We start from the raw sequence: 20488 nt of genomic DNA on the forward strand, positions 1-20488 counted from the left end.
ATGAAATTTGTAGCCAAATGGATAGAACTTGAACCTCTCATTTTGAGTGATATAACCTAGTAACAAAAGAATACTCATGGTATGTACTCACTAATACCAGAAATTGGCAGAAATAGGATAATATCTGAAATGTAAATACAGAGAATATCCAATTAAAAAGGAAAAATTTAATTGTAAATATTCACATGGTGCATTAATTGCATGACCATTTAGCAAATAGCAATGTTACTCTTCTCAGCTATAGTTTTTGACTTATGGAACTATGGACCATGCATTGAATTTAACGAGATATCAATTAGTTACTTCATAACAGTCTTACCATTATTATTCCAGTGGGTACCTACATTGCCTGTCTGATTGGTTATCTAACATTTGCAGTTTGGTACTGGATAAAACCATTGATTTCACCTTTCTTTCAGTAGAATATTCTAGTACTATTAAAGTTGGACAGCAGAGAGAAACTTTTCTAGTTAGTTAGATATTAATTTTACTATGCACAGCAGCCAAAGTAAATTCTGTCTCAAAACATAGGGCCTTACCACATTGTTATTGTGGGCAATAAGGGTAATAGAAATCCCTGGGTTGTTCTGAAAACTCTATGTCTTCCTGTTCTACAGCTTGTAGGAAAGAGTACAACGCATCATGCTATGGTTTTAATTTAATGACTCTCATATAATAGAGATGAGATTATTTAACAATACAAGGTAATCCCATTTAAATATTTTTTTCCTCAGGGGATAACGCTGAGAGAGATGTTGAGGTGGAGGGTTGGGTAGAGAGCTAAAAATATCTTCTAAACATATCATAAATATTCACACATAAACTCACAACAATTGGAGTTACCTGCACAAGATCCAGCCATCCAAATTGCTGAAATATATGTAGTAGATGAATTTTAGATTTTAAATCTTACAAAGGCAATACTGCAGATAACAGTTGATGAAGGAAGAAAAATAATTTTATTCCCTTTTGTGGATGTGACCATTGGTAGGATTCTTATGTTCCAGTTGATGACTCATACCCATGGTCATATGAGCAACACTAACTGAACTTGTGGGTCATTGATATAAAATACAAGAAGTTGCAAGCAGAGCTTAAAGGGGCTATACAAAGAGTTGGAGGACTGTCTCAGTTACTGTTCTACTCCTGTAATCAAACTCCATGATGAAGACAACTTATAGAAGTAAGTATTCAATTTTGTGCTTACTTATAGCATAAAAGGGTTAATCCATTATTATAATGGTGAAAAGTATGGTAGAGACTAAGGCCTGGTTCTAAACAAGTAGTTGAAACCTTATATCTGATTCACAATTTGCAGGCTGAGAGATCTGGTGGTAGCTTTTGAAACTTCAAAGTCCACCCCTAATGACCCACCTCCTCCAACAAGGCCACATGCCCTAATTCTCTCCAAAGAGTTATACTATCTGTAAACCAAGGATTCAAACATATGATCTCATTCAGATTACTGTGGGAGAATATAAGGTTTAGATAAAATCATATTTTATTATATATGTATATGAAATTCAGAAAGATAAAAATATGTTTTTACAGAGATGTAACTAAATATTCCTTGTAACAGATTGCCAGCCAATATGTCTGAAAGCTGTGTCACATAGAACCGAGCACTGGAATAATTGTTTAGTTTATTGTGACTAATCCTCTCTCATGTCCTGGTTTTGTAAACTAAGGCAACTTTCTAAAACTGAATCTGAATTACTTTAAAATGTGGATCACATATCTTACAGTTATTAGAATTAGAAAGAATGTTATTCAGTTGCTCAGTGCCACATAGATAAGTAATTCAAATTCTACAGCTAATGTCTTTTCAGTGCAATGGTGAGTACAAATCAAGTTGCTGCAAATTAATATTAAAGGAGAGTTTCCTATTTAAACAAAAAAATAACCTTGCTACAAATCATTTTTAAAGTAAATAACTCTATTCAAACATGGCAAATGCCTTCTTGCTCAAGCTTAGATTTTTTTAAATGAGATTTTTCTTAAAATGTGAACATATATCAACTTTTAGGACATGGATTGAACAAATAATATCCTAAATTGCACTGCATCACAGACACTACAGTCTGGTTGCTAGGGCTATATTTTAAGTCCACCTTTCAAAATGCTTGCATTAGACCTAGATATGGGGTCATGAATCTGCAACCTCAGAAGTGAAAGATAGGTGCATAGACATGTATCTTTACAGTCTGCCAGCCAGGCAAAAGAATGGCCTAAATGTTCAACAGAAGACCTTATCTAAAAAACTAAGGTTGAAAATTATTGAGAAATATACTCAAAATCAACCTCTGACCTCCATGTTTATTTGTATGGTCAAGTACACACCACACTCACACACACACACACACACACACACACACACACACACACACACACACACGTGCATCAGTAGCCTTTACTAATATTTGAAAAATAACATCTGTTTTGGTTTGGTTTACTTTTTGTTGTCGTTTGATGTTTTTGTTGTTTTTTCTTACCTCCAAAAGTTAATTAGAACAACACTAGATCCTATATGACACTTTTTTCTAAGCACATCTACTCCAACAACTACTTCCATACTGTGCATTATTATTGCAGTTTGCTCATACAATCTCTTGTCAAACAAGTGCTGTGACAGCTAGTTATCTCTCAGACACATATGAAGCATTTATCTTACAGAACACACACACACACACACACACACACACACACACATTACATTTAATCATCTCTCTAACCTATTATATGCTCTACCCTGTGCTCTCCATTACTCAGATCACAGCTATTCCTACATTCCCAGATGCTTGCTGCCATCTGGGACTGCCAGCTCTACCTTCATTATGATAGGCCTGCTGCTACCAAGAACTACCAGGCATGATAATACCAAGAACAACACCAAGGCTAAAGAACAGCATAAGAACACAATCAACAAGAGTCAGGGCAATATGGAAACACCAGAACACAAGTATCTTACTGTGCCAAGGCTAGTATAAGTTAACTCAGCATAAGCACAAGAAAAGTGACTTGATTTCAATTTTATAAAAATAATAGAGGCCTTTTGTTGCAGTAAATATTAAAAATGTTATTTACCTTTTATCTTGCACTAGTGCCGGCTCTGTGGGGCCACATGTCACTGCCGGATATCTCTAACTTAGTGGCTTCATGCCACCTCTAAGAACTCCTTTGTGGCTCACTCTACCCACCCCAGTGTGCTGTTTTCACTCACTTTCCTCCACTGCCCAGTATAAACATGACTCCAGAATCACTAAAGTATCAAACAGGTTTATATGTTAAATTCTCACTCCACAAACCCTCTACACAATATGCTTACAACCAATGGACAAAGATATAATTTGCTCATCTAGATAAGATGAACACACCCATAGAGACCCTTAGAAATTGTAGGGAACTTTGATGTGCCCTGCCCCAAAGATGGCGCTGACCTCCACCTTCCACCTTCCTAATGGCGAGCGCTCACTATGATAAACAACTCCTTAATTGGATGCACTTGCCTGGTATGTGGAGAGCCGTGCCCTAAGATGTTTTCACCCTCTCTAACTAGTAAACACCCCAGGGTGCATGCACCTGTATCATGCCACGTTTCTGACCAATTATGTTAAGACACCTCAGCTGGCAGACGAGCAGGGAGGATAAAAGGAGAGCGTCTCCTGGGCACGGGGCTCCCTGACCCATAAAGCATCAAGAAAGGAATCCTGAATAAACTGCTGAGAGAAGAACTTGGCTGTGTTTGTCTTTTCCTTTCGGGATGAGGTTGGGTGCGACAAGTGGTGGCTATGACAAGTGGGAAGCATGAAGGTTCAGAACTCTCAAACGGTGTCAGGAGCAGTACCAGTAAGTTCCCTGGGTACGTTGGGACCATAAAGCTCCCAGTAATTTGGGACAATAAAGCTCCTGGTAAATTGGGACAATAAAGCTCCCAGTAAATTGGGACTATAAAGCTCCCAGTAAGTTGGGACTATAAAGTTCACGTTAGGTGACTATTGGAAAAACCTGAATGGATCACTTCCTCGCACTTGTGCTGTTTGGTCTGGTGTGGACAGTCCTAGTGTTGATAGTGTTCATAATTTGAGCTCACTCGGTCGGGGTTAAAGAATCATCACACATAGATAAGTGTGTCCACAACATGGGAAATAACCAGAGCCATCCCAAATGCCTGGCGCTCAGAGAATTACTAAGAAAAAGAAAAGTGAAACTAAGTGAGAAAAACATCCAAACCTTTTTGTCTCTGTGCAATCTCCATGCTCCATGATTTGTGGTCTCCGGGGACCTTAACCTTCCTTGTTGGGACAAGTTAGGAAGAGACTTAAGGCATATGAAGAAAACAGATTAAAACCAGATATGAGACCTATTTGGAAGTTGATTCGTACCTGTCTTGAAGACGGCCACTGTAGCACTGCTATTAAAAACAGCCAAAAGGCGCTCAGAGAATATCAAGAGAGCCAGTCAAAATCTGGTGACATTGCACTATTCACCCTTAATTTTTTGAATTGGGACAATAATGGTCACTCTGTGGCAGATTGTCATTCTGATCCCGGACCCACCAATAATCATGTGCCAGTAAAATGGAAGGATGTGATAACCAGTTTATGGCATGGCCCAGATCTCGTGATCACAGATCTAGGGTAGCTGTTTGTGTTTTCCCCCAGGACCGGAGTGATCCTTTGTGGGTACCTGAACAGCTGACAAAAAAGCTGAAGACAAGAAAGATGTAGAAACTTCTATTACTCCTGGCAATGATAACACCTGTCATGAGAGCTGAAGAAGCCATATTTTGGGGGGTGGCCAAGACATGGCCAGTCCCCCTCCCCGTTCATTGCAGAGCCTTACTCTGTCACAAATTTCTCCCTTGATGAGGTTAGCCTTCCCACTTCTCAGTCTATTTTAAGCTGGCTGCAAAAATCTTTAAGTTTTATTAAGGAGTGTGCAGGGATGGGAGAGCTCATATCCATGCTCTTCCTGGTCTCTCTAATATGCTGTTGGTGTTTCTGTAAAATACGGCACAAACAGCACCAAACTAAAGAGGTCATGGTACAGGATATGCAAGCTCTTGAAAATGGTGTGTCACCAGAAGCTTGGTTAGCTGCTCTGAAAAATTAATTTTAGACATGGCATGATCTTTCAATAGCTTAGGAGTGGCAAAAATTCGCTATGGCGAGCTGACCAAGTGCATGTGGGTTGTCAGGTGGAGCATTGCACAGAGAACAGTCGGATTCCAGCTAGGCATTCTCTGGGAGGTATATCCAACTCGATGGGGGTTTCAGTGTCCTAGTGTCCCACCCCTCAGAAAAACGAAACAGGAGCTGGCCAGAATCTCATTGGGTGATAAGCCCAGCTGTGGTTCTGAGTAGGGCCCTAAAAATTTGTCCCTGAGTTTTGAAGTGACCCTGCCCAGTGATGGGCACCTTCCATTTCACCTAAGACAGGATCCATGAGGACAACATGGTTATCCAGAGACGGGTACAATAAAGGGATGATCCTAAGACGGGGGGGGGGGGGTGCCACGCTCAGCTTATGCTATTAAGGCCATCCTAAGTTGGACCTCTGCCTCCACCTATGCAAACAGTGCTGCCAGCAGCATGACCGCTCCTAGCTTTCAGGATTGTATCATGTCTATAATAAAAAGGGGGAACTGTAGGGAGCTGAGCTTTGCCATGCCTCTGCCTTCCACCTTCTGAATGGTGAGCGCTCCCTGTGATAAACAACTCCTTAATTGGATGCACTTGCCTGGTATGTGGAGAGCCGTGCCCTAAGATGGCGTCAGTTTTCACCCTCTCTAATTAGTAATCACCCTGTATCATGCCACGTTTCTGACCAATTATGTTAAGACACCTCAGTGGACCGGTGGGAAAATAAAAGGAGAGAGCCCCCCCGGGCACAGCACTCCCTGATCCATCAAAGCATCAAGAAAGGAATCCTGAATAAACTTCTGAGAGAAGAAACCTGGCCGTGTTGCTTCTTTTCCTTGCGGGATGAGGTTTTGCATGACAAGAAATAATCATAACAACCTTATCAACCTAGAGATGTGCTAAAAGAAACATCCATGTCTACTTCCATCTTCCTTCCTCCCCTCTCTCCATCTCCTCTCTCCTTCGCAGAGCTCTATTCTGCCTACTCTCTACTGTCTAATCATGTACCACCTTGACATCAACCTACAGTCTTTAAAGGGGAATGAATAAATCTCTTTAAGAAATACAGGAAAATACAAACAGGTGAGGAAATTAATAAGACCTGAAAATGAAAATAGAAGAAAAAAGAAAACACAAACTGGGGGAATCTTAGATAAATATAACCTAGGTAAGAGAACAGAAACTACAGATATAAGCATCACCAACAGAATACAAGTGATGGAAGAATCTCAGGTGTAGATGATACAATAGAAGAAATTGCTGCATCGATCAAAGAAAATTTTAAATACCAACAAAAACATCCAGGAAGTTTGAGATACTATAAAGAGACCAAACTTAAGAATAAAAAAAGTAGAGAAGATTCCTAGTTCATAGTCTATGAAAATATTTTCAGCTAATTTTCCCGAACCTATAGAAAGATTTGCCTATAAATGTACACGAATTTTACAAAACACCAAATGGAATGGATCAGGAACCAAAACCTACTTGCTACATAATAATCAAAACAAAATGCACAAAACAAAAAAAAAAATTCTAAAAGCTATAAGGAAAAAAAATCAAGTAACATTTATATGTATAAAGGCAAGCCTAAGAGAACTACCTACTCCTGACTCCTCGACAGGGATTTTAAAAACCTGAAGGACCTGTATAAATGTCTTGCAGTCTCTAAGACACAATAAACCCAACAACACTCTTAAACACCCTTCATAAAGAAATCAAGATAGTCACTGAGAAAACTTAAACAACTTTTATCCTCAAATGCAGCCCCACAGAAGATAGTAGAAGGAAAACTCTAACCAAAGAACATTGATCCTAAACACAAGAAATAAATAACCCCACACCAACAAACTCAAAAGAAAAGAAGCACACACACACACACACACACACACACACACACAGAGAGAGAGAGAGAGAGAGAGAGAGAGAGAGAGAGAGAGAGAGAGAGAGGAGGAAGACAGAGACAGAGAAAGACGAACATCAAAACAACAGGAATTAACAATCATTGGTCATTAATATCTCTCACTACCAATGGACTCGATTTCCCCAATAAAAAGGCATGGGCTAACAGAATGGATGAGAAAACAAGATTCATCATTCTTTATTTGGCTGCATTTAATAAACACACATTAATATCAAAGAGAAACACTAACTCAGAGTAGGACTAGAAAATAGTTTCCAAGCAAACAGTCCTAAGAACCATACTAATAAAATAGACTTTCAACCAAATGTAATCAAAGACAGGAGAAAAAATACTTCACACTCATCAGGAAAAATAAAGATCCACCAAGATGCCTTAATTCTAAAAAACTATTCCCCAAATGCAAGAATAGGTACATTTGTAAAATTAAAATTACTAAAAGTTAAATTACACATTGATGCCCACACATTAATAATGGCAGACTTTAATTAATACTACACTCTCGACAATGGATAGGTCATCAAGACAGAAATCAAACAGAAAAATAATGAAACTAACATTATGAATCAAATGGGAATAACAGATATCTACAGAATATTTCTTTCAAATACCAAAAGGATATTCTCAGCATCTCATGCAATCTTCGCCAAAACTGACCATATAATTGTTCTCATTACAAGCTTCAACAAATATAAGAAAATTGAAATAACTCCTTGGATTTTTCAGACTTCCATGGATTAAAGCTAGACTTCAACAACAATAAAAATAACAGAAAACCTACAAACTTATGAAAGCTGAACAACTATCACCTCAATGACCAATGGGTTATGAAAGAAATAAAGCAAAAAATTAAACTCTTTCTTTAATTCAATAGAAATGAAGGCACAACAGACCATATTTTATATAATAAAAACAGCTCTAAGAGGAAAGTCCATAGTACTACATGCCTTCATAAAGAAATTCTAGAGATCTGATAATAGAAATTTATAAAAATACCTAATATTTCTAGAAAAAAAAGAGTAGACAGCAGGAAATAATCAAACTCAAGGCTGAAATCAAAATTTAAAACAAAGGAAACATAAAATATCGACAAAAACAAAAGCTGGTTCTTTAAGAAAATCAACATGATAAACAAACCCTTATCCAAACTAACTAAAATACAATGTCCAAATTAACAAAATCAGAAATTAAAAAGGGCAACAAAACAGAAAGCAATGAAAAAATTTCAAAAAAAAAAAAACAAAAAAAAAAGCCATTACGTTTTACTTCAATAGTCAGTACTCCATAAAATTGGAAATATAAATGAAATGGATAGTTTTCTTGATAGATATCACTCATCAAAATTAAATTAAAATCATGCAAATAATTTAAATATCCCTATAACTCCTGAGGAACTAGAAGCATTCACTAAAGCAATCATTAAAAGTCTCCCAACCCCTCCCCCTAAAAAGGGCCAGATGGTTCTACCACAGAATTCTACTCTACTGGAACATTAAATAAGAGCTGAGACTTGTCAAATTATTACACAGAACAGAAACAGAAGGAAGACTTACAAACTCATTCTATGAGGCCACAGTCACCTGGATACCCAGTCCATACAAAGACTCAACAAAGAAAGAATTTCAGACCAATTTCCCATTGGTACAAATATACTCAATAAAATACTCATAAGCCAAATCCAAGAACACATCAAAGCATCATCGACCATAATCAAAACTTCATCCTAGGGTAGCAGGGATGGTTCAATAAGGAAAAAGTCCATCAATGTAATCCTCTATATAAACAAACTGTAAAATTAAAATCCCACAGATCATCTCATTACATGCTGAAAAAGCTTTTGAAAGAATTTAATACCCTTTCATATTAAATGTCTTGGAGGAGAGATTGAAGAAAAGGACATCCAGAGACTACCCTAATTGGGGATTCATCCCATACACAGCCACCAAACCCAGACAACATTGCTGATGCCAAGAAGTGCATGATGACAGGAGCCTGATATAGCTGTCTTCCAAGAGGCTCTGCCAGAGCATGACAAATACAGAGGCATATGCTTGCAGCTAATGATTTAACTGAGAACAAGATCCCCAGTGGAGGAGTGAGAGAAAAGATTGAAGGAGCTAAAGGGGTTTGCAACCCCATAAGAATAACCATAACAACCAACCTCTTAGGGACTAAACCACTATCTAGTGCACATGGACTAACCCATGGCTTCAACTGCATTTGTAGAAGAGGATGGGCTTGTTGGGCATCAGTGGGTGGAGAAGCTCTTGGTCCTGTCAAGACTTGATGCCTCAGTTTAGGGGATTGTCATGGAAGGAGGCAGGAGAGAATGGGTAGGTGAGCACTGTCATAGAAGCAGGGGGAGGAGGGGATAAGATAGGGGATTTATTGAAGAAAAACTGAGAAAATAGATAACATTTTAAATGTAAATAAAATATATCCAGTAATTTTTAAGAAAACTCTTAAAGAGATCAAGGTATACAAAGGATACAAGGTGTATACCTAAAAACATTAAAAGAAAGTCAAGAGCCAGAGTCAATTCAAATGGAGAGAAATTTAAAGGAATTCCACTAAAATAAGGAACACAACAAGCCTGTCCACTCTCTCCATATCTGTTAAATATAGTACATTATATCTAGCTAGAGCAATAAGACAAAGAAAATCAAGAAGATACATATTAGAAAGGAAGTCAAAGTACTCCTATTTGTAGACCATATGAGGGTATACAGAAGTAATCCCCAAAATTTTACTAAAGAATTCACATTCATTTCAAGCTCTGCTTGTGAACCATAACTTATATTACATAATTGTTCATGTAAATATGTATTGTGGACTTATTAGGAAAGATACAGAAAAAAAAAAAGAAGATCATGAGACTAAAGGAACAATCATTTGAGGAGATAAAATATAGTCATTACATTTTTCTAAAAGACACAATACAATGGGAACAGAAGTCAGAATGGAAATATGCTGAAAAATTTTCATCCACGTTGAACAATTTCTCAACAGTTACATATCTACATGTTAGCTATGGAAGAAAATCAAGTACATAGAATTGCCATTTTCTTTCCTAAAGGAAGGGAACAAAGAACTCCATTCAGCTCCTCTGTAGAGCTTGTAAGCATGTCTTTGGAGGATGCTACTTGTTTACTTTTTTTGATCTTTCTTGTTTTCATCTTTCCTTTCAATTTCTGTGCTATACTCAAACAGATTTGGGTTCACTGTCCTGCACATGCTTTGTTGCCTGAAGATTATAGTACAGTCTCAGGCCTCTTTTTGAGCCTTTCTCAAGAATGGTTAACTTTTTCTTATCCGTCTTACAGCCAAGGAACTTTACTGCAGAGAAATTCTACAGTGACTCTGTAGCTGTGTTTGGGATTTTAACTCTTTCTCATGGTTACCCTATTCCTCAAAAGAAGTTATGTCCTGAGAAGTATTTGCCTGAGTAGTTAGCTGTTTCTTTTTGTGCTGCTCAACTTTCTTTGTAAGGAGGACAGCAATTCCAATGATCACCCCACATCTGGTCTCCTGTATCATTGGTGTATGGTAAAAAATTCAAACCCTGTATCTAGAATCTTGCTTGGTTCTATTATATAGTCATGACTTTTATTAGATTATCTACATTCTCTAAGTTACACCTTTAATCTATATAATGAAATAATACTTGCACATTCTTCAAATATTTTGTGAGAAAAAGGAAGATAATGCAAGTAACAGTTCAAGAAGAGTGACAGATAGCATATGACAAATGCCTTCTTTAATATGCACTAATGGTCACTTTATGACTAAAGTCTTTACATGAAATCAAAACAACTCAGGAGACACAATTGGAAACTAAGAGCAGAATCCATGCTGACCCTGGACTTATTTTACCAATTTGTATTTATTTCTTAGACATTCTTTCTAGTGACCCCGATGGAATGTCAAGGCATTCGTTTGCTTGGGATAGAAACAGAATAAACCACTGTTCCCCCTAATCGTTTTGCTTCTGGCCCAGTTGTTATCTTCAGTGAACTCTAGATTCAAATCTCAAATCAGCATTTTGTCTGCTGACAACATTGTAAATTCAGGAATACTGCTCCTTGGTGCATCGTTGACTGCTTCTGATAAACAGTGCTTCCTGTGTTTACTTTAGATCTGCAAGAAAGCCATGGAGGAATTGAGTTTGAGACCCTGGGGAGTTTCACTGACTGAAGCAGAAGTAAAAGAAAGAAGACTGCCTTAGGTTTTGTCTTATTGATAATTAAGATGCTACTACATATTAGTTTTATGAAATGTATTTTTTCTCTATTCACATTTATGGAAGAATTTCTCCTTCTTCTTCTTCTTCTTCTTCTTCTTCTTCTTCTTCTTCTTCTTCTTCTTCTTCTTCTTCTTCTTCTTCTTCTTCTTCTTCTTCTTCTTCTTCTTTCTCTCCTCCTCCTTCTCCATTTTTGTATTAATCTCCTTTATTTTCATATTTATAGATACAACCATGAAATGCCCTCTCATAGCCTTTATGTATTCTTTCATTGGAAGAATGTAGACAGTGTTTGCTTCTGAAGCACATCTGTGCCTTCCATGTTTTATCCCCAAAACTGTTCTTATGTAAGTCATTCCTTTTTCAGTATGTGTTTTAGGTATCAGTGTGAGCATCATTGATCATCCACGAGGTACTATAATTGCCTCTGTAACTTAATTTCCTGTAAAGACTTAGCAGTGGACAAGGAACTAAAAAACTGACCCTTGCCTGGATTCCATTTTTATATTGTTATATGACCTTGAAGGAATCATTTCATTTAGTGGATTCTGAGACACCACATCTATAAAAAAGCAAACTGAAATAATTTCTCTCTGGAAAATCGTTCCAGATGATTATAATTAAAGGTGAAACAATAAACATCTTGGAAGTCTTAATAGGAACCAAAGAACTTCCTGATATCCTTCTCATTTTCTCTTCAATAACTCTCAAGAACAGGGTAAGCGTTAGGAGGCCCTGTGAAGCTGGCATTTTAAAGTGTAGAATAGATGTTATTTAGGGGAAGAGATGTTGAGAGGAGAGTGAGACAGAAAAAGAGAGAGAGATGGAAACAGAGAGAAAAAGAGAAAAGCTGGCCAGGAACATGTGGAGAAAGCATTGGAAGGCAGAAGGGAAGAGAGGGAGAAAGAGGTCAGAAAGTCAGAGAGAGAAAAGGCAGAGAGAGTAAAAGCACTTTTTAAAAAATAAAAGCAACACTTAAAATTATTTACTAAGATGTAAAACATATTGATTCAAATAATGTTTAGTGCTCCAAGTACCCTCTTCGGGTTCAGCCATTGTTTAATGTGTTCTACCTTTGTATCACAGTAAGTTTTGCATTTGTGAGTGAAAAGCAGAAAGTACCATTTGAACAACACGCTTCTTTTTCTGTGCATACTAGGAATAAGAGCCATAATATACCTCCTGAATTCAATGTAAGTACTAGAAAATACTTCTATACACTGGCAATGCTATGTACATGGTGTCTGTTCCTGGTATCAATAGCATCACCTAGAGCATACAAATAGACATGGACCATAATTACATTTATCCATTTTGTAAGAAGTATGGAGCTAGATGACATCTCATGAAATTAGAAGTCTTCAACCAGTGGCTTAGGGAATTGGATAGGGGAAATGGAACATATTAAATATAACCCAGCAAACAGCTTTCTAAAGCTATTTTATTTCAAAGAAAAGTATCAGGAGTAGGATTATTATTGACTTCATTAACTTTCAAGGTATTTTGTCACATACATTTTTAGAGAATTTTTTTCTTTTAGCAAAGGCATTCCATTATTCAGGAAGAGAATTTCACCTGTAAAAGAATTTTACCTATAAATGACAAATCAGTGTAGGTTGAATTGTTCCATTTTTAAAGATGCTTTATCTCCTCTTTTACCCAAACTACAGTGATTGCTCTCATCTTTTAAGATGATAGTTATCTTATTTTTTCTATAATGCTAATTTTAAATTGAGACTTACTAAACATCTTTTGTTTAATATAAAATATAGTAAATATATAAAATATAGTAAAAGAGTGACAAGCAAAACATACACACAAACTCAGAGATGCAAACACCTCAATACCAACTATATGAAGAAGATAGCAGTCCTTGAAAGGAAATGAATAAATTTCTCCAAGAGGGCCAGGAAAACACAAACATTCAGTTAAATGGAATGAATAGAACTTTTTAAGACCTAAAAATGGAAATAGAAGCAATAAAGAAAATATATAAAAAGATATTTTTCAAAACAAAAATTTAAGAATTCAAGCAGGAACTACAGAGGCAAGTTTCACCAACAAAATACAAGAGATGGAAAAAAGAATCTCAGGCATAAAAGATACATTAGAAGAAATGAACACAGTGGTCAAAGATAGTGTTAAATTTAAAACTGCTATCATGAAACACCCAAGAAAGCCAGGGCACCATGAAAAGACCAAGTGTAAAAATAATAGGCATAGAGGAAGAAGAATTATATCAGCTGAAAGGCCCAGAAAACATTTCCAATAAAATCATAGAAAAATGCTGACCCAAAGAAAGAGACATCTATAAAGGTACAAGAAGTATACAGAACACAAAACAGATTGGACTAGCAAAGAAATTACCCTCACTGCATAAAAATCAAAACAGTAACCGTTCAAACTATTAAAAGCTGCAAATAGAAAAGACAAAGTAATGTATAAAGGTATTTATTAAAATTAGACCTGATGTCTCAGTAAAACATCTAAAAGCCAGACGGGTCTTGACATATGTGTGGGAGACGCTCAAAGATCACAGCAAAACTCTCAATCAATATAGATGGAGAAAATAAGATTTCCATTAAAAAGTTCAATTTAAACAATATCTATTTATAAATATGGCCATACAAAGGAGGTTAAGAGAAAAATTAAAGCAAGGAGGTTAATACACACACAAAAACACAGGAAATTATTAGCCTCATATGCATAATCAATAGAAGAGAACACACACCACCAAGGCCTCTGCCACAACCACCACACCAACTATGAAAATCACAATAAAATTAAAGGAATCAACCATCATTGGTCATTGATATCTCGTAATAACAAAATTCTAAATTTTCCAATAAAACAACACAGATAAAATGAATGGATGTGGAAAGAATATCCATCTGTCTGTTGCATTAAAGATGAACATTATCTCAGGGTAAATGGTTGGGAAAAGATAGTCCAGGAAAATGAACATAAGAAACAGGCTGGTGTAGACATCTTAATATCTAACAAAGTAGATTTCAAACCAAAACAAACAAAACGTGTTATGGAAGGATACTACATATTCATCAAAGGAAAAATCCACCAAGATTATATTCCAATTCTTAGCTTCTATAATCAAAACACAAGGCACCACATTGTAAAAGAGACATTACTACAGCTCAAATCAGATATTGACCCTAATACACTTATAGTGAGAGACTACAATGCTCCGCTGTCACAAATGGACAGGTTACCCAAATAAAAACTGAAAAAGAGAAATACTGGCGCTAACAGATATTAGAAATCAAATGGTTCTATCAGATATTTATATATTATCTTACCAAACATAAAAAATATACATTTGGTTAGTTTTGGAGAAAGTTCCATGAGGTACAGAGTAGAATGTTCTGCTACATAAATGCTCACATTGAACACAAATCTCAACAGGTTCAAAGAATCAAAATAATCACCTGAAGCCTATCAAACCAATAAAGCTGGCTATCAAAAACAGAAAGCTTATAAACTCATAGAAACCAAACAAACCCTCTTCAATGAAAAATGGGTAGAGACAGAAATAAAGAAATTGAAGATTTCCTAGAATTCAATGAAAATGAATACATACCATATCCAAACTTATAGGACAGGATGAATGCAGTGCTAAGTCAATAGTTCATACCACTAAGTGCTAATGAAAGGGTTTGCAACCCCATGGGAAGAACAACAATATCAACCAACCAACCCCCCTAGAGATCCCAGAGACTAAAACAGGAACCAATGAGTATACATGGAGAGACAGATGGCTCCAGTTGCATATGTAGCAGAGGATGGCATTATCTGGCATCAATGGGAGAAGAGGTCTTTGGTTCACTGATGGCTCATTTTCCCAATGTAGGGGAACGCCAAGGTGATGAGGTGGGAAAGGGAGCATCTTTATGGAAGCAAGGGGAGAGACAGGGAGGATGTGAGTTGAGGGAAACGGGAAACCATTTGAAATGTGAATACATAGAATATCTAATAAATTTTTTTAAATGAAGCACTATCATACTTGAAACTTAACAGCTCATCTGAAACCTCTGTAGGACTAGAATTTAGGAAATAATCAATTGTTCTGTTTGTTTGCTTGCTTGCTTTTTTGGTTTTACCCATATGTGAACCATTTATTTATATACTTGCATACATGACAAACTAGGATATGCATATGAGAAGGAACATGCAGTTTCTATATGAGTGGGTCTCTTCTCTTAAAACTTTCCACATCCACATATTATCTTAAAATTTTCACAATTTAACTTTTCTTAACAGTTAAATAAAATTATAGCTTGTTAATATAACATATTCATGCCATCTAAAATTGATTACACCTCCTTTTGTTATAAATAGAACAACCATAAAAATGGGTGTGTAAATGTATTTTATTGTCTTCTATTCAGACATGCTTATTTATATATGGATTCTAAATTCAGTAATACTTCTAAAGGCCCATGAGAGAAAGAGATACAAATCTGGCAGAATATCGTTAGAATCAGGGAGATGGGAGTCAAAAGAATGGCAAGTCAAGTTTCTAGTAAGCTGTAAAAGGGAAGTGTGTATGACAATAGTTAAATTCTCAATGAAGGACTGCTTACAAAAGTCAGTATGTAACCAGAATTTCTGGTTTATGAATCAGACAATTAAAAAAAATGATTACCTCTGGAGGTCACCTGTTTCCTTTCTTTCAGTCGGCTCTCATGACTTCATTTCTTTTTGCCCACCACCCAATACCAGATCATGTTCTCTGCCCATTCCCTTTTCCTCTCAGTCCCCCCCCCCACCTTGTGGTTGCTTTCTTCTCCCTCCCAAGTAATACTGAGGCATCCTCACTTGGGCCCTTCGGCTTGTTGACCTTTTTGACTTCTGTAGACTGTATCTTGGAACTCTGCATTTTTTTTCATTTTGACTGATATCAACATATTAGTGAGTAGGAGGTTGGGGGGACCTGCCAGAATGCACCAGAGATGAGATACTCCCAGAGAAAGCCCTACAGTGGGGAGAGGGAACTTGTAGAGCCCACCTCCACCAGAAAGACAGGGCATCAAGTAAAAAATGGTATTACTATCCCACAGTCAAATTTATGACCCATAATTTCTCCTGTCTAAAAGAACTTCAGGGATTGAAATGGAGAAGAGCCTGAGGAAAACGAGGTCCAGTGATAGGCCCAATGGGGAGCCAGCTCAAGGGGAAGCCCCAAGGCCTGACACCATTACTGAGGCTATGGAGTGCTCACAAAAAGGACCTATCATCACTGCCCCCCCCAAAAGACCCAACAAGTAGTCAAAATAGTCAGACGCATATAGTTACATCCAACCAATCAACAGAAGCTGCAGATAGTTGAATTAGGAAAAAGCTGGAGGAAGCTGAGGAAGAGGGCTACCTTGTAAGAGGAACCAGCATTCTCAATTAACCTGGAACCCTGAGATCTCTCAGACACTGGATCACCAACCAGGCAGCTTACACCAGCTGATGTACAGCACACAACACATATACAGCAGAAGACTATTCGGTCTAGGTTCAGTCAGAAAAGATGCACTTATCTGAAAGAAAATAAGAGACTGGAGTCCCCAGGGAGTTTAGAGGCACAGCAGGGTAGGAGGAATGTGGACATCCTTGAGGAGACAGTGGGGGCAGGGAGGAGGTATGGGATGTGGAATAGTAAGAGGTTGGACTGGGAGGGGAACAAAATATTGAGTGTGAAATAAAATAACACAAAATAAAGATGGCAAAAGAATGTTTACTCTTATATCAGAGTTTGTAAGACATGACCTGGGACTTCTTTTAATATCTAGCTACTAATGTCTGCATAGAATGGTATTTTAAAGGGTAGAAGATAGCTAAAGCAAGGGAGAACACTGAGGAAGACTTAAGTAGGAATGGGAGGAGGAACAGTTAGTAGAGATGGGTGGAGGTAGAACCAACCAAATTCAAAGTTGTGAGAAATGTCTGTAAGCTAATGAAAAACAAAGTATAATCAAGAATTTTAACTTCAAACAAAAATATCTTTGGTATGTGAGTAAGGCCACTTCCAGAAGCTATAAATTTACTAAAGAAAACTTCCAGTGTAACAGAAGAACTACTTCTCTACAAGATGATGATCAGATAGGTCCCTGAAACCCACCAAATAACAAGGTATTGCTACTGCCTTTGTTTGACCAATGGAATGAGGTAATAGGACCATGTGGCTAAAGATGTCACGTGTTTTATTACAGGACATGGAGAAGTTAGGCATGGACTGAGCCGGAAACTTCCTCCATGATGATTAGGTTTCATACTGTGGGAAGGTGCTGTGCAGGATGATAGGGAAGAAATGCCATAAAGTCAGCTGTGGTCTGTGAGCCACACTAACAACTTGCAATAGAACGAGTGGCCCCTGGTGCAGTAGCATCGAGACTGAAGGTTAATGAACCGCTTTCTGATTGGAGTTGAGGAAGCTTCACAAAGAGAAAATTTGCATCTGCTACTTTAAAAGGCGATGGTAAGGAGGACATAGAGCTTAGTGGGGAGACCATTGCTTTTACATTGTTAAATGCGTGTGCTATATCTGCCAAATTGCCTTCTAACTGTTTTTTCTGTTGTTGTTATCAGTTTCTGTCAGAGAAACTGCTTTTTGCTGTGGGCAGTGCTTACTGCAGAGGTTCATAACCAGTCAAAATGCTAATATGACTGACTACTGAATGGTTGGCCCTAAGTGTAACATTTGAGAAGCAAGCCTGGAGAGGCACAGAAAGAACAATGCAAGAGCTGGAAAGAGGGAAATATTGTGGAATGCTGTACCTCAGGCACAACTTGAAATCACAATGTCTGTAGTTACTTGTCTACAATCTATAAAAGGTTGGAACTGTCAACATTCCATCAAAGATGGATAAGAGACTCAGGAAAAGAATCTATAAACAGCTGTCAGTATGAAGAGAGTGAAACTAGTACTTTCTTCAATAGTGTAGCTGCTGGTGAGTTGCTCAAACTTTTCCAATAGGTCTTCACTCAGGCTACAATAAGCAAGACTAATCAAATGGGTTTCAAGATACCACTTATAAATATGAAAGTGGAAGTACTGGCTGGGAGAAGAAAGAAGACCAGTGAAGGGACAAAGTAGTAACAGGGAAGAAGATCAAAAGCAAAACCATAATGAAATGCATTATTATGTTTAATTATTACTTGGTAATAACAATTTTTAAATGATTTACATTTATCAGGCAAAAGGATGACTTAAGTTGTCATCTATTATAGCTGCCATGAAGTTCATTGTAAACTATTCATATTAATCTAATTAACCTCTGAAGGATATTTTGATTTGGAAATTGTTTTGATAATGGATGTTTTTTATTAAGTTGTTGGTTATATTCAGTGGTTTAGATTCAAGTTAAGACTAACACTGCATCACACAGAGGTCAGGTATGCTTCTCAGACATTTTCATATTCTTTTCTTATTTAAATTTATTTCTGAACTGGTATTACATGCTCTCAAGATGAAGGTCAGAAGGCTCAGAATTACATATCCTTTCCATGTATAAAGCATCTCTGTCAACTTTGTGGCTGTATTTCAACATGCTTTAATACATTCAAGATGGGAGGTCAAATCAACTGCTCTTAGAAAGCTGATTTTACTGATTATCCACCCCCTTTTTTATACTTTTCTTTGATACTGAATGGAAATTTTACTTTTATAAGAATCAGAAATATTTTATAACGTCTTATGTGGAAATGGTATAAGCATAGAACTAAAAAGATATTTTGTATACTCATTTTTAAAGTAAATTGCAGGTCATATAAGAGAAGAACTATGTTGTCTGTTGTTCAGACTTTCATTACTGTGAGATTTTACAAGGAAAAAAAATATGTAAGCTTATTTCCTCCGTATTTTTGTCTTTGCTGTCTGGTTTGTGGTGAGGCAGAAGGTCACAGTTATAGTTGTGTGGATAAGAAACATTAATGAGTATAATGGCAGTCAGGAAGTAGGTGAATAAGTAGGTTCTAGGGGAAAATATGGATTCCATAGCATACCTCTGGAAATCCACCTCTAAAAAAAATAAGTCCTACCAAAAAATTATTTGTCATATTCTAAAATATTAATCCAAGTTAGAGACCAAGCTTTCAACATATGAGACCATGAGGGATATTTACATTCAAACCATAGCATTGTCTTTATGTATTTTGAGCACAATGCCATAAAAAGAAACAACTCAGAACTTTTTGGATAAATAAATGTTGAGATAGAGGGGGAAAGTATAGTCTTGGTAACTGAGAAATTTCTAGAAAATGAAGAGAACTTTTCTTTGAACAGCTTTATTTTAAAAAACAAAATAAAAGAACAAATTTTAAGCATTTTTGCATAAAAGTATACAAACACATTTTTGTCAGTGCTTGGCTTTTTTTTTTTTTCCAAAGTTTTGATAGTGTGCATTAAGGTCTTACAGTTACAATGAGCAAAAAGTACATGTAAAACAGGATGTAACCCGGAATTAGTCAAAGTTTTCTTGGTGTGTAAGGATTGAGCATAAGGTTTTTTTTTATTTTCTTGAACTTCTCGAAGTCTGTGAGTTATTTCTGGGGTGTTCAGAGCTTTCTGGGGTTAGTATCCTATTATCAGTGACAGTATATTATGTCTGTTCTTTTGTGACTGGGTTATCTCACTCAGGATGATATTCTCTAGATGCATCCATTTTCTTAAGAATTTCATAAAGTCATTGTGTCTGATAGCTGAGTAGTACTCCATTGTGAATACAAAAATTGTGGTACATTTACACAATGGAGAACTTTCATTTAATAACTTTATATCATCTAGAAGCGGTATTATACACCCAAATATGGTACTTCTATTCAAAGTTCAACTTTTATCTTGGCATATATGTAAAGCAGATGGAAATGCACTTCCAGGAACTCCTACTAAATCTAGTGAAATTGTCACAGACAAGATATTTGGCACACCTGAGGAGAATAAATCCTTTGAAGTAAAGATAAACCAGTATAGAAAGCTGAGTCAAAGAAATCTTGGGGCATGGAGCTTCTTGCCTTGGCTTACCCTTCTAGTCACCACATGATATGATTCTTCAGACACATTTCTCCCCTTGATTTTTATGTTCTAAGAAAAATGATATGACTTGTTTTCCAAAATGACTGTAATAGTCTGTGACACTGTTTAGCACAATGTGCCAATGTACCACACTTAAGTTTGTGTGGTCAAGG

The sequence above is a fragment of the Micromys minutus genome (assembly GCF_963924665.1).
Source record: "Micromys minutus genome assembly, chromosome: 8".
Taxonomy (NCBI): Eukaryota; Metazoa; Chordata; class Mammalia; order Rodentia; family Muridae; genus Micromys; species Micromys minutus.